General features: G+C 43.8%; 1 protein-coding gene across 3 annotated transcripts in view; it reads right to left on the reverse strand.

The window, feature by feature from the left end:
- The window catches only part of LRRC31 (leucine rich repeat containing 31), a gene marked incomplete at its 3' end in the record, with an annotated part of 120,294 nt that overhangs the window by 76,227 nt on the left and 29,332 nt on the right, over nucleotides 1–14,735 (reverse strand). The gene's annotated exons all lie outside the window — the stretch shown is intronic.

Below are 14,735 nucleotides of genomic sequence, written 5' to 3' on the forward strand. Positions count from 1 at the left end.
CCAGTAATGTCAGGAGTGGAATAGGTTCCCCACCCCTGGTTTAGGATATCTGAAAAGGAAGTAAAACTATGATTCTTAAGTTGTATCTACATTTTAAATAGCATTGAAAGAACAGCAGCTATGAAAGCCCTTTATTTTATTTTTAAGTGCTGTATCAGTCATCATAGTGCTGTATATGTGAAGTCATCAAAACTAAGCAAAAATGAGTTTGCACTGATTATCCAGTGATGGGCAGCAGTGAAACTAATTTTTCATGTAGTTGAATTGTAATTACAAAACTACAAGGAGTAGGACAAATGACAAAGCTAATTACTTGCAGTTTAACTGCTAACAGTAAAAATTATTTCATCTAGTTGAGGGGAGAAGGCGTATTTGAAATCATCATCTTGTTGAAAACTCAGAGAAACACCAGGATGATTACTAAGAAGAAAATAGGTGTACTTACAATTCTTTGCAAAGCATGCAGCAACCTTGTGCATTCCTGCAGAATCCAGATAGCTGCAAGGTGCATGATTAATGTGTAGCACTTCTAAGGGGGCTGGTTTTACTCTGAATATTATAGCAGTTCAACCAGGCTTAGGCAGAGAGTGGTTGTACCACAAGGGTGGGAAGAACTGTGTGGAATCAGCTGTGTACAAGCCTAGTTTGACTACTTACAGGTAAGTGCTAGTATTCAATACTACTTTTAAAAGATGTTGGTGCCCAATAGTATGTTTGTCCACCCAGACTCAGGTTCATTTGGACTGATGTTAAAATTGTCTGGTCAGAAATTCTGTCACATAGTTTTGACCCTTTGGGGATTAATAGAGCCCACGATAAAGTCAACAGGGAAATGAGGCTGCTTGTACTCGAGCTGGCCCTCTCGTCTGAGGAGCCAAAGCAAAAGGTCAATTACAACTGCAAAGAACAATTAATGGTAAGACAATATAAAAAGAATGGCAAGACCAAATTCAAAATTGCAGAGGAAATGAACTGGCAGTTAAGATCACAATGACAAAGCAGATGTCGAAAGCCTGAAAACCCACAGGCCCGAAACAAACTTAAAAGTACCTAGAGGGCAGAAGATGCTAAATATCTGCCCAGCAACAACAAAAAGTGCCTGGTGACAAAAAAAAATCCGCGTAACAAGAAGTACAAGGACCCCTATCAAGCCAACTGCTACCAAAATTGCCAAACCCCAAAAGTACCAAAAGGGGAAAAGGGTAGCAAAAAGCCTTAAACAAACTAAAACCTCTAAATGGCCAATTACACCCCCCCAAATATCCCACCCAAAACAGCTCCCCAGCCCTATTTGCTAAAAAGGCTGCAGGCACACTGGTGCCTTATAACTTTGAACCTGAGACAAAGTGTGAAAGCACCCAGGGCCAGCTCGTCCATGAGGCACGGTGAGGCTGTGGCCTCGAGAAAGCAGGCTCCCAGGAGTGGCATTGCTACTGCCACATGCCACCAACTGCTGCTCACTGCTGCGCACCCCTGCTTTTCCACTTCCAGGTGCTGCTCCTTCTCCACTGCATTGCTTCCTCAATGTATGAAGGTTGCTTGGGGAAGCCCTGGTGTGCTGGCTTCAAGGGTGCATAGCCATGGGTGGGTGGGTTTGCGACTGTAGCAGTGGAGGAGCGGAGCACCAGGCAGCAGCAAATGCTTGGTAGTAGAGGACTTGCCGATCAGAAGGTTGGCGGTTCAAATCCCCGCAATGGGGTGAGCTCCCGTTGCTCTATCCCAGCTCCTGCCAACCTAGCAGTTCGAAAGCACGTCAAAGTGCAAATAGATAAATAGATACCGCTCCGGTGGGAAGGTAAACTGTGTTTCCGTGTGCTGCTCTGGTTCGCCAGAAGCGGCGTAACATGACCCGGAAGCTGTACGCTGGCTCCCTCGGCCAATAAAGCGAGATGAGTGCTGCAACCCCAGAGTCGGTCACAACTGGACCTAATGGTTAGGGGTCGCTTTACCTTTAGTGGCCACCAGGCGGTGACTGGGTGGAGGGCAGCTCCAGTGCCTTTGCCTCTAGCAGCAGAATGTCTTGGGCCACCCCTGAAGGCACCCTCCAGTAATTCCCTCCAAAGCTGGTAATTCCCACCAGCAACAGAAGAGGGGTGGGCAGTAAAATTGAAGCACAGGCTAAATGCACTAGCCTCAAAAGGAGATAGATGTGTTTATTAGCATTTTTAAAAGGGTTTGCAAAGCGGCTGCAAAGCTTCCACAACTTTCAATACCGTACTGTAGAGGAGAAGCTGAAATGCATGAGAATACAGCCAACAAGCCGTGATTTTGTTGAGAGACTTCACTCATGGGAAAAACAATTTCCTGCATTCTAATTACTAGGACACCTTTGTATGAGACAGGTATAATGTGTCAGATGACAGCAGAGGGCGCTGGCTCGAATAGTGTCATAAAGCAAGTCACATAAATTTTTTTTTTGGTAACTTTTACATTGTATTTTAACAGTTTTTCATTCCAACACAGCTACACCCAAAGGTTTAGCAACCCTTCAGGATAGATTTGCAATGCTGTTAGTATATGACTCATTTTGTTGCACATATTTACAAATAATTCATAAAACAGAAAGGTGGTACAGAAACATACTGTTGCAGATGAGGTGCTTCCATTTGGTGTGTCTGCAAGCTAGTCAATGCCTTTCAAGATACTCCATTCCAGTCTCCCTCTGTCATATCACACCCCAGCTTCACACTGTTGCAAAGCCATCCTTGCAGGTTCGCTTAACATCTGGGGGCCTAAGGCTGAAAAAGGACGCCTTAATAAGTATGATTATCATTGCAACTTAACACCAACATTATCTGCAAAAGATTTTTTTAAAATCAAAGTACTGCCTTTGAAGTGAAAGTGCAACTGGTGCAGAATGATATGGCCAGAATGTTAACAGCTGCCTGTTTATCAGAGTGTGTTATCCTGCTATTATTTGATATCTGTTGGTTCCTGGTTTATTTCATAGTCCAAATCGAAGCGCTGCTTGTCAGTTTTTAAGCCCTAAACCAGGGGTGGCTAACCTGGACTATAGCTTAGAGGTGATATGTTACTGAACTACAGCTCAGATAATCTGTGCTGGTTGATTCACCTTTGGCCGACCACAGGCTAGCCACTGTGCCCTAAATGGTTTGGGACTAGGGTCTTTATTAAATGGCTGCCTGCTTCTACATCACCTTGCCTCACTGCAGATACCTACAGAACTGTCCTGCTTCACATCCCAACACTGTCAGAAGTGCAGTTGTCAGGAATGCAGGACAAGAAGTTATTGGTTTTAGCCCCCAAGCTGTGGAAGTCCCTCCCTAAGGGAGCTAATCTCATCCTTCGTTGAGGGTTTTGCTCCTGTTTTCTGCTGGTCTTTGGACATTTGTTGTATTTTGTTTTCTTGAGGGATCTTCATCAACATTTTAATTGCCTCTATTGTATGCCACTTTTAGGTAGTATAACAGCTTTATTATTTTATTTATTTCATAAAATTTATACACCGCTTGATTGTTATCCTATGCCAGGGGTCGGCAACCTGCGGCCCATGGGGGTCGTTTAACTGACCCATGAGCTGTCCCCGAACCAAGCTGCCCACTCGGTGAGTCCCCGCCCGCTGCGCTAAACCGACGCAGTGTGGCACGGGGACTCGCTTCCGCAGCACCGGAAATCACGTCTGCGCAGACGCTGGAAATTGCGGCCCACAGAGGGATCTCTGCTGGAGTGAACTGGCCCAGGCGAGGTAAACCTTGCCAACCCCTGTCCTATGCCCTTTTAAATGTGTTTGTGGGAGGGTGTGGGGAGGGATTATTGTCTTGTTTTTATTATGTATTTTGTGTTTTTAATCTTGTATTTTTATGCTGTGAACCGCCCTGAGATCTACGAATGAAGGGCTGTATGCAAATTTAATAAATAGAAAAAGAAGCTCAAAGCAGCTTACAAAAGCAACAAAATAAAATCAGGAAAAAACAAACATAAAACTACTGTTTAAAACGTTCAAAATATGAAAGAAGAAATAAACTGAGAACATATTAAAACACTAATTCACATTCTACACGCCTGCCTGATGTCATTTAATATATATAAATAAGTAAATAAATACAAATGTAACCTACTGTAGCAGTTAACTCAAGGCTTCAATAGATTTATGAGCAGCAGTGCACTTTCTCTGTGACTGAAAGCTTTTTTCGCTTACGAAGGCTACTGATTCCTGCTTTGCACGCACACAAGCCATTAGGTTCCTCTGTCAATACACATGAACCCTTGCACTGGCCAGCTGTGGAGATTAGCATTCTGAACAGAGTTGCCTGGCAGTGGTTGGTGCTATAATTTCATGCGTCTTTAAAAAAATAAAAATTAGCAATTGAATGATTTTATTTGTAGCATAGCAACATTTCTATTTCCAACAAGTTCATACACAGGCACTCAAAGTCCATATTTGGCACATCACATTCTTTAGGGAAGATGCTACTTGGTCATTTATTTAGAGGAAAACTTAAATCCTATGCCTTCCATCCCAAACAGGATGGAATAATGTATATAACCTGCTTTCTCCCTCCAGATACAGTGGTACCTCGGGTTAAGTACTTAATTCATTCCGGAGGTCTGTTCTTAACCTGAAACTGTTCTTAACCTGAAGTACCACTTTAGCTAATGGGGCCTCCTGCTGCTGCCGCACCGCCAGAGCACGATTTCTGTTCTCATCCTGAAGCAAAGTTCTTAACCCAAGGTACTATTTATGGGTTAGCGGAGTCTGTAACCTGAAGTGTATGTAACCTGAAGCGTATGTAACCCAAGGTACCACTGTAGAGATGAAAGGGTTTGCTCTGTTCACCAGATATCCCAGTTGCTGTTTTCATGTGATTCCTTGTAAGTGGGAATGGTGGGGAGACAAAATAATGGATAGATTTCTGGAGATGCAGCCTTGTGTTTTGCTGACATACTCCACTGGGTGCAAATTCTTCAGAAGCCATCCTTTGAGCCGATTCTATGAGACTGGATTCTTTGGATTACAATCTGGAGCCCCAAACAGAATGAAATGTGTCTGAATATGCCTGAAAAATAAGTGCGGGGACGGGAATGGAATTCTCCGTTTCTAATGTTCTGAAGGCACTGTTCTTTATGTAACCAGAGTGGCACCACTCATCAACAAGAGGGAGATAAGAACAGACAGGTCTGAGGGAATCTCTATGTTTCCAGAAATAATACAACACAAACATCTTTAGACGGAAAAACAAACAGCCAAATGAGTGCTAAGCATGCTCAGTGGCTATGGAATGCTTACTGAGTAATGGACTGGCAGAAGAATGAAGTGGATGGCACCCTAAAGAGTAGAACTTCGCTCTAGGGCTGGACAAACTGTTAATTTGCATGTGTAGGGCTTTCTGTTCCTTGCATTTTTAATTTTTTTATTTGCAATTAAATAATAATAATCATGAAAATTCATCAGCATTTCAGTGCAGATTTCTCTTAACACACTTTTGTATGCGGTTTTGACTATTAACACATTTTTGCAAGCAATTTTCCCGAATGTATTCCTTTGAGTATAAATGGTTAGATGTACCTTGTTAGCCTGGAGAAGTAGGATTGGATCCATTGAAGAATTATTGACTATGCAGAGTTGGAAAGGTTGACCAACTGCATTATTATATGATGTTTCAATACCGTCCCACTTCTCAGTAATTGGCTTGGGAAGAGAATGCAGAGCTATCACAGATAGCAGGCTGTTTACATTATTTGAGATGTTTCTGAGCTCTTTAAAAACATTTTGGACTGTTACAGCCACCAAATTACATTGTGCAGCAAGAAGTACCCTATCACTTGGAGAAGAGATGGAATTTTTAAAACCTTCCTCTCCACTTCAACTTGTATGATTGATATCATTAGTGTTATTAGTATTCCTGACATAATTGCTGGGGCTCTGGCCCTTCCATTTCTATAATGTCAAATCTATTAAAGATAGGAATTGTAGGTTTACTATCATCTGGTATTGACCTACTGGGTCTAAAAAGAATATAATAATAAGAATATATTCACAGATTCATTCACATATAAATATATATATAGGTACATATAATCAAGTGCTATATCTAGAAAAATTAAATTTAAAACTAACAAATTGTTCAGGAAGAAATGCATTAAGTCTGTTACTTCAGCTTAGTCTATCCATCAGAGGAGAAACAATTAGTAATAAATGCAAAAGACAGGGCTATAGGACCTCACCATATGAAAGGAGTGGTTTTGCCTGTATGGAGCTGGCCAGTTCAGGTTTAAGTCCTAGTGTTTGTCTTCAGAAGACTGCTTAGTGGTTCGAAAGTCCCATAGAAAACATTGGGGGCTCAAAGCTAGAATAGACAGATTGTTCTTTCTTCTTCCAAACTTCTTGAAGTTTCCCTTCACCCCAAAGATTGAATTTCTGTTAACATCTTCCTGTCCCAGGAATCAGTTAGGCATGGTGTTTCCCTGCTCAGGATGTCAACTCAGTCTTTAGAGCAGCAACCACAATCCATGGAACTCAGTTCAGTATCTTTAACTGGTTACCAGCTACCAGGGAGTAGGGAGTGGTTCCAATTGTCCTGTTTTGGGTCCTAATCCCACTAGGGACTCAGATATACAGCTGCAAATACAGTAAAACGCTTTGAATGTGTTGCAAAGTGCAATATACAATTGTGACACTAGATGGAGACTGTGAGCTATAGTAAATTCAAAGCATTTTTCAAAACGATTGTTTAAAAAGCATTTTCGCAACGATTTTAACATGTGTGTTCTTCCTTTTCGACCAGAGCACAGATCCACACATCAGCCTGGTGCTCTGACCACCTGTTTACCACCTCCTCCACAGGTCTCAGCAAGTAGGTTCTCAATAGTTATAAGTCAAAGGAGTAAATACTTTGTGAAGCTTAGATTGTAAACATTCCAGGGAGTGGGGACAACTCTTTTTTCTGGGGCTTTTTAAGTTCATTGGCCAGAGAGTAGAAGAGAGGGTGGGGGGAGAAGAAACCAAATAGCTCCACAGCTTTTAAAATAAAATAAAGCATAAGGCACAGGCAGCTAAAATATATAACTGCTTAAAAGCAGAGGGCGACTCCTACTATAGGTGTGGGCTCGTGGCAGCTAAAACAGATCAAAGTACACCTGTTAACTGAATCCTCAAAGGAGAAAGGGGGGCACTGGATAAAATGTAGCTGCTGCTTACTGCAAACCAGCAAACTCAGGCATTTGAAAACAAAACTTTTGAAGTACTAATAAAAACTAAGATAACCTGTGGAGCTGCCTCTAACAGGGTGGTGACCCAGTCCTCCTGGAAGTTTCAGTGTTGCCAACTATATTCATTTTTATGTTTTATGTGTGTTATGTTATGTTATGTTATGTTATGTTATGTTATGTTATGTTATGTTATGTTATGTTATGTTATGTTATGTTATGTACACACACACACTCCTCATAGTGGGGTAGGAGAGCTGGAATTTTTTTTTACATCTGGCAACCCTTTGGTTTCAGATCATATATGGGTAGACGAGCCTAAAAAGCCTGGTACACAAATTTTCACGGCCCTCTTAGCAGCTATGGTGCCTCATTTACCAAAAGTAATGTATCTACCATTAACTCTGGAAGTGTATACATGAATCTGACCAAACTAAGCCGCCTAGAGCAAAATAAATATCAGAAGCTTACACTTCCAGAGTTAACGCAAAGTACATTACTTATGGTAAATGGGCCACCATAGCTGCTAGAGGGCCATGAAATTTTTTAGACTCGTCTACCCATATATGGGGGACGCGGGTGGCGCTGTGGGTAAAACCTCAGTGCCTAGGACTTGCCGATCGCATGGTCGGTGGTTTGAATCCCCGCGGCGGGGTGAGCTCCCGTCGTTCGGTCCCAGCTCCTGCCCACCTAGCAGTTCGAAAGCACCCTTAAAGTGCAAGTAGATAAAAGGTACCGCTTTATAGCGGGAAGGTAAACGGTGTATCTGGGTGCTGTGCTGGTGCCGGCTCGCCAGAGCAGCTTCGTCACACTGGCCATGTGACCTGGAAGTGTCCTCGGACAGCGCTGGCCCCCAGCGCTTAAGTGAGATGGGCGCACAACCCTAGAGTCAGACACGACCGGCCCATACAGGCAGGGGTACCTTTACCTTTACCCATATATGATCTGAAACCAAAGGGACGCATTGGTTGCCAGATGTGAATTTCCCCCCAGCTCTCCTACCCCACTATTAAGCTTTCTCCAGGCGATGCTAAATAGTTATTACAGAGAGGAGGAAACTTCACACTACAGTAAGCAAATGTATGTAACACAATCCCAATGTCTGCTTCTACTAAAGTAAATCGGGTTCAGGAAGAGGCGATTTGGAGCAGAGTAATCAGGCGAGTGGGTGTTCCAGTGCTTAATGCCCCCTTCTGTTTCCATAGAAGCCATAGCTGGCACCAGGAAGTACTATAAACCGTTGGGGCAATCCTATGGCAAGATCAGGGCCTGCCCAGTATATGTGAAAGTAGAACACATGGCCACCCTACCAGTTCAACAGGAAGATGAGGGTTTCTTGTGTGGCGGGAGATGGTTCCTAGAGTCTCTGGAGATCCCAGCTGCGTGGTGCCTAGCTCAGAAGCTGCTGATTCAATGGGATCTGGCTGCACCACAGTGAGGCCTGTTGCTCTACCACCAGTGACACTGGCCTGCTGGATCTGGCCCCATTCATCAAAGTGAGAGCCCAAACAGCTGCTCGTGGTGCAGGTCCTGACAATGGAAATGTGAATCCTGTAAAGTCAGAAAGCAAGTACTGTGCAAACTTCTTTTTAAAGTGTTGTCTCTGGCTAGCTATGACTAGATTCTTTTTATGTTGGAATGAGAACTATTTTGCACCTTGATACTCATTCCGGATGTGGATTAATCTTGAGTAAAGAAAATAATGCCTTACAGACCTGCCTTGGAAAGGTTATGGAATTTGGAACTGTGCAAAAGAATCCACCAGGGTGTTTAACTGAGTGATTACAATTGATGAGAACTAACAAGGAACAGAGTTGAAATTCAACAAAATATATAAATAACTCCTCCCCTTACAGAAAGTCCAGGTGCAACTACAAGGAAACAGAGCATTCAAAATCTCAAAAGGTGCCTCTGACTGCAGAGGTGAGGAAAATCAGTGCTTGGAATGAACCAATTTGGTTTAACAAAGTTCACTGAATTAGTTCAAAAATCTGAACTACTACTGAACATATAGTTCCCATAATTGCCAGGTGAACAAAACATAAGTTTGCTTTGGGTAGAACTTTGTACAATATCTAGTTCATATTCACATAAATTCTCTAACATGTTTTTTTTAAAAAAAACAAACACGTTTTAGAGTTTAGATTCTTTGGACCTTTAAGTTCAAAGATCATTATTGTTGGGGGAAACGTATTAAACCATGCGCATTCTACTGTGTGAGAGTTTTGATATTTTATTAGTCTTAAGTATACTTAAGCACAGCAGCTTGGTAACATTCTGAATGCTGAAAAGAAAGAAAGAAAGAAAGAAAGAAAGAAAGAAAGAAAGAAAGAAAGAAAGAAAGAAAGAAAATAAATTGCTGGACTCGAACTGTGAACTGACTGTGAGCTGAATTGGTTTGTTTTGTAAAGGGGTGAACAACTTGAGTAAATTCTGATTGGGACATATCAAAGTACTTTTTAAAACAAACTTTGCAAGTTCTGAATAAAGCAAAGTTACATACCGATGGGAAAATATTTGACTGCAAGTCTCTGCTAGCCATCGCTGGCTTCAGGAAGTATATTCCTCCTGAAGAAGGGACAACTAATACAGCTGTATGAAAGCGCCAAATCCTCACACAACAGAAAGGCATTCATGAGGGAGCAGCTGAGGGCCGCACACATCAAGTGAGCAACAAAGGCGACAACCCTCAACCCCCCAGATCAGATGGTGAGGAAAGGTCCTAAAACATTTTTGAGGAGCTACTTAGGGGCAGAATCTTATCTTATACTGGTTAAACAGGGATTTTATATAAACTTTCCTTTCTAGCTTAATCACCACCTCCCCCTATGGGTTCATGCAAAAGTAGTAAGCGTAAGCAAAACCTCATTTGAGAGAGAGTACAAAAATATATAAAGTCGTAACCCAGGGCAGTTTCCCATTGTTTGTGCCTTCAGGGTCACCTAAAGAGCAATAATTTCACTAGCATTCAGCTACATTTTCATCTTAAAGCAGGCAGCCTAATGGGGATAGGTTTGCCAACTAATGAGGAGAAAAAATGGCCTGACCTTCCATTTTGACGGGTGCGGAGCCTTTGGCCCTCCCAATGTTGCTGGACTACAACTCCCATCAGCCCTAGCAAGCATGGCCATTGACCAGGGATGATGGGAGTGTAGTTCAGCAACGTCTGGAGGGCCAAAGGCTCCCAGGCCTTGTCTTATGACTTAAAAAAAGAAGCCACATGTTTCCGGAGCCACATGTCTCGTCTAGCAGATGCCATAATTTTTTTGCTGAAATGGGCATCCATTACCCTCATTTAGGCTGCAGTCTTAACTCCAGTGACCTGAGAGTAAACCTCACTGAATTCAATGAGACTTCTTTCTGAGTAGACCTGGTTACAATTCTGTTTGTTGCCTCCACCTAAAAGATAAAAATAAGTGTAGGAGGAGATGAGATGAGATCCAGGTTCTCACTTTATCCCTCTTAAACATAATGCTCTTTGCCTTAGATGTGGGCAACTCATAATAAATAAACTTTCAATGTCGATTTTTAACACACCTTTTGAGATAGAGTACCTTTCCTCCTTTAAAAAAATTTGATTTCTTTGTCTTCTATGCAAGGGCAAAGAGACTATGCAATCTCCTGCTCCATTTTCTCTAAAATCCATTTATTTGTTCAAACTATTATTCCATCTATTGGTTTGATAACATGGGTTTGAAGTCCAGTAAGAACAAATACCATTTTGGCATTACTTAGCACTTATATCTTGTTTTTCAACGTTCAAAGTGTTTCAGATACATTATCTTGTGATTATCCTTACAACAACCCTGTAAAAGTGATTGATCTGAACAAAAGGAAAAGCTTCAGAAGTAATCAGATTTCAGCTTTGCTCTGTATATGAAATTAGAACCAGGAAGATTTGTTGCTCATATTTTATGTCTACAGTATAGTTAATTGCTTTTGTATATGTGTCGGTATGCAGAGGGCTGCGGCTGACAGCTATAGATCTTTCCTTTATCTAATAAGCTTAGATGTTTGAAGATTGCATTTGCACTCTGCATTTGCACAGGTACAATAACAGTGATGTTTATAGCTATGTGCCCTGAAGCAGTGTCCCACAGGCACTCTGTGCTGAGGGTCAGCAGCCTATGTGCCATGCTGATCCCAGGGGTGTTCTCAGTTCCAGCAGCACAGCTGGTGGCTCCTATACACCAGCTAGCTACACGGGTGGTCCCTACATGTTGGCAACAATGGTTTTCCTTGCTTTCGCATCCTCCTCTGTCCAGGATCACAGCAACTTCCTGGCACGACCCACATACACCTCTGCTCTTCAGGCAATACTCGCCTCGCTTCCCTCTGTCACTGTTGCCTCTGCTACTCTCCCTTTCCTGTACAACCTTCATGTCAAGCAAGCATCCACCCTGGTAAGTTACTCTCTTCTTATATAGCCCTTATGTGATGGCCTGGGAATCCGATTCAGAGGCTGAACCGGAGGAATCCCAGCCTGCACAGGAGTCCCCGCCTCCAGGGCCGGCTGAACTGGGGCAGGGCCTTGATTCTGAAGCGCCTGCACCTGTGCCGGATCCTCAGGAGCAGGCATCAGGTGAATCCACTCTGGCTCCGGAGGTGGTTGAGGACTCAGTGCCTGCAGGTGTGCCTCTCCCAGCCCTGTCAGGGGAAGGTGAATCTCCCCCTGGGTCCAGCAACCCTCCAGCCTCTCCTGAGCTGCAGAGGCTCAGGGCAGAGAGGTGGAGGGAACTGGTTTCTTCCAGGAGGAGTGCTCGCATTAAGGCCAGGAGAGGCGGGTCTCCTGGGGGCCGGGACCGCCCCTGGCCTCAGAGAAGATAAAGGCCAGTCAGCCCGGTCCCAGGTTGTGGGAGCAACGTCGTTGAAGGGCTGTTTCGGCCAGCATCCAGTCCTGTTCCCCCAGAGTTCCTGTCCTTGCCCGGCTTCTCGCTGTGGACCCTGCTTCGCCTGTGGAGGACTGTCTGCCGACCCTCAACTCAGGTCCTGGACCTCGCCCCATGGTAACCTCCCCCCTGGACCAGCACACCTTAGTTGATGGGGCGGAGACTCACCACCTGAGTTTTGACTCCATTGGTTCCAAGTGTTGACTCTTAATTGGTTTCAGGTGGTGAGTCATGTGCTCTCAATCCTGCACTCCTTTGTACCAGCCACGGCAGTTGTTCTGCCCTCCTAATCCTCCTCCTGGCTCTCAGAGAGTCGGGATAGCAAATAGTCATGTTCCTTCAGGGTTCTAGTTCCCTCTGTGCTGGAAGGCTGTTTGATCTCTTCTTCCCTGTATTCCTGGTGTTCTGTGCTGTCTTCCTGCTCTTCCAATGGTCCCTCTTCCACCAGCTCCTATGATGTCCCACAGTGGTGTTGAGATCTCCTGAACTAAGTCCCAAGGACCTCCAGTAGCTGCTGGTGGCCTCCTCCGGTCTGTCCTTGACCTGGCGCCCCCACCACCCCACAACAAGTATTTAATTATTTGGGAGTCATTCACTTAAGTGTACAAGGGTGTTTGTTCTTGTATAAACGGAGCCAGGTGGTGCATTCTTAACAATTGTTCACAAGGACTTACTAGGTGGCCTTAGGCATGAGTATTTCTCTCTTTCACATCTGCACTATGGGACTAATATTTAAGTCTTTTCTGCTTCAGAGCCATCTTTCTTTCGCGTGCCTTCTGAGAAAATATGAATTGGTTTGGGTTACATCATGCTTAGCATACAGAGGGGCTGTTGTTGTAAATGCAAACAAGGAGGCTTCCTGTTTCTCAAGTCAGGTAAAGTTTGAACTATTTCTCCTTTGAGAACTTGTTTACCAAATTTTGAAGTGACTTATGCAATACGCAATACCATTAAAAGCGGGTGGGGTTGGGGCTGTAAAACTATTAAGTCTCCAGAGCCTAAAATCCCCTAATTACAATGCTGCTCCAATATGGAGGACTCTCAGTAAGGAAGCTTGTGTTTGAGCCACACCTTGGATAATGCAATTGCTTGTAACAGCAAAGTATATCAGGCAAGTCCAATCTGTGCCTTGTGCAATTTCCTTTTTCTGTCTCTGAGAGTACCAAATGGGAAGACCTTTGCAAGAATATTCAAGCAGGCTGTAACTTTCACGACAACAGGCTTGGTGATTCAGCAATGGCATTTTTGCACAAGCTTTGGCTTGACTGATTGCTGTGGTTCCTACACGACATTCCATAGAGCAGAAATGAATTTGTTTCACCGGGTCAGTTTAGCTGCTGTCATGCCTAGCCCTGACCTGGTACCAAACACTGACACGTCAGAGGCCAAACTGGACACCCCACAGGTTTGAGTGCTGAGAATCCCCTTGAGGAGCCTTCCGACTGAAGAACGCATGAAGCTGTCAGAGGAAGTGTTGGATCCACCCTTCAATTCTGGAGAACGCTGGTGCCAAAAGGCCTGGGCCTGAAGAGCAATATCATAGCATGCATTGATAGGCTCAGAGTTCTTGCATGGCTCATGAGTAAGGAATCCCTGGAACCCCTTCACTACCAGTAACTGGGGTTAGGGTGTGGTCTAGGAAACCAGAGAGGTCTCTCTCTTCAGCTGCCTTGTTGCTGCCAACAGGACTGGTTCCTGGTACTTTGGCACCTTGTCCCCAATTCCCCCTCCTGGCTGTGTTGTACAGTCAAACCTCGATTGTCGAATGGCTCCATTTTTGAACATTTCAGCTCTTGAATGCTGAAAACCCAGAAGTGAATGCTCCAGTTCTGTAATGCTTTTCGGAAACTGAACATCTGATGTGGCTTCCATTTGAGTGCATGAAGCTCTTGCAACCAGTCAGAAGCCATGCCTCAGTTGTCAAACATTTTAGAAGCCGGACAGGCTTCCAGAACATATTCGTTAGACAACCGAGGTTTGACTGTACTTTGTTTGAGTATCAGTGGATTGTAAAAGTAATTACAGTGGTACCTCGGTTTAAGAACAGTCCTGTTCATGAACGATTCGGTTTACGAACTCCGCAAAACTGGAAGTAGTGTCCTGGTTTGCGAACTTTACCTTGGTCTAAGAACGGAATCTGAACGGTGGACGAGCACCAGCGGTGGGAGGCCTCATCAGGGAAAGCGTGCCTCGGTTTAAGAACGGTTTCGGTTTAAGAACAGACTTCCGGAACGGATTAAGTTTGTAAACTGAGGTACCACTGTAATTAATTTGACCCTGCACTATTGACCTTGTACTGTTGTCTGACCTAGTCTCCACATCAGTTTGTATCATTCACACCATACCTTTAAGGCATTCTTATACCATGTTAAGTTGCATGAAGAATCTTGTGAACTGTAGTTGCTAAGGATACTGGTAATTGTAGCTCTACAAGGTTACCATCCTTAACAAATTACAGTTTCCAGGATTCTTTAGGGGACTCTACAAGAAAGAAGATTCCACCTAAACATTAGGAAGAACTGCCTGACAGTAAGAGCTGTTCGACAGTGGAATTTGCTGCCAAGGAGTGTGGTGGAGTCTCCTTCTTTGGAGGTCTTTAAGCAGAGGCTTGACAACCATATGTCAGGAGTGCTCTGATGGTGTTTCCTGCTTGGCAGGGGGTTGGACTCGATGGCCCTT

Source organism: Podarcis erhardii, assembly GCF_964252035.2.
Source record: "Podarcis erhardii genome assembly, chromosome: 5".
NCBI lineage: Eukaryota > Metazoa > Chordata > Lepidosauria > Squamata > Lacertidae > Podarcis > Podarcis erhardii.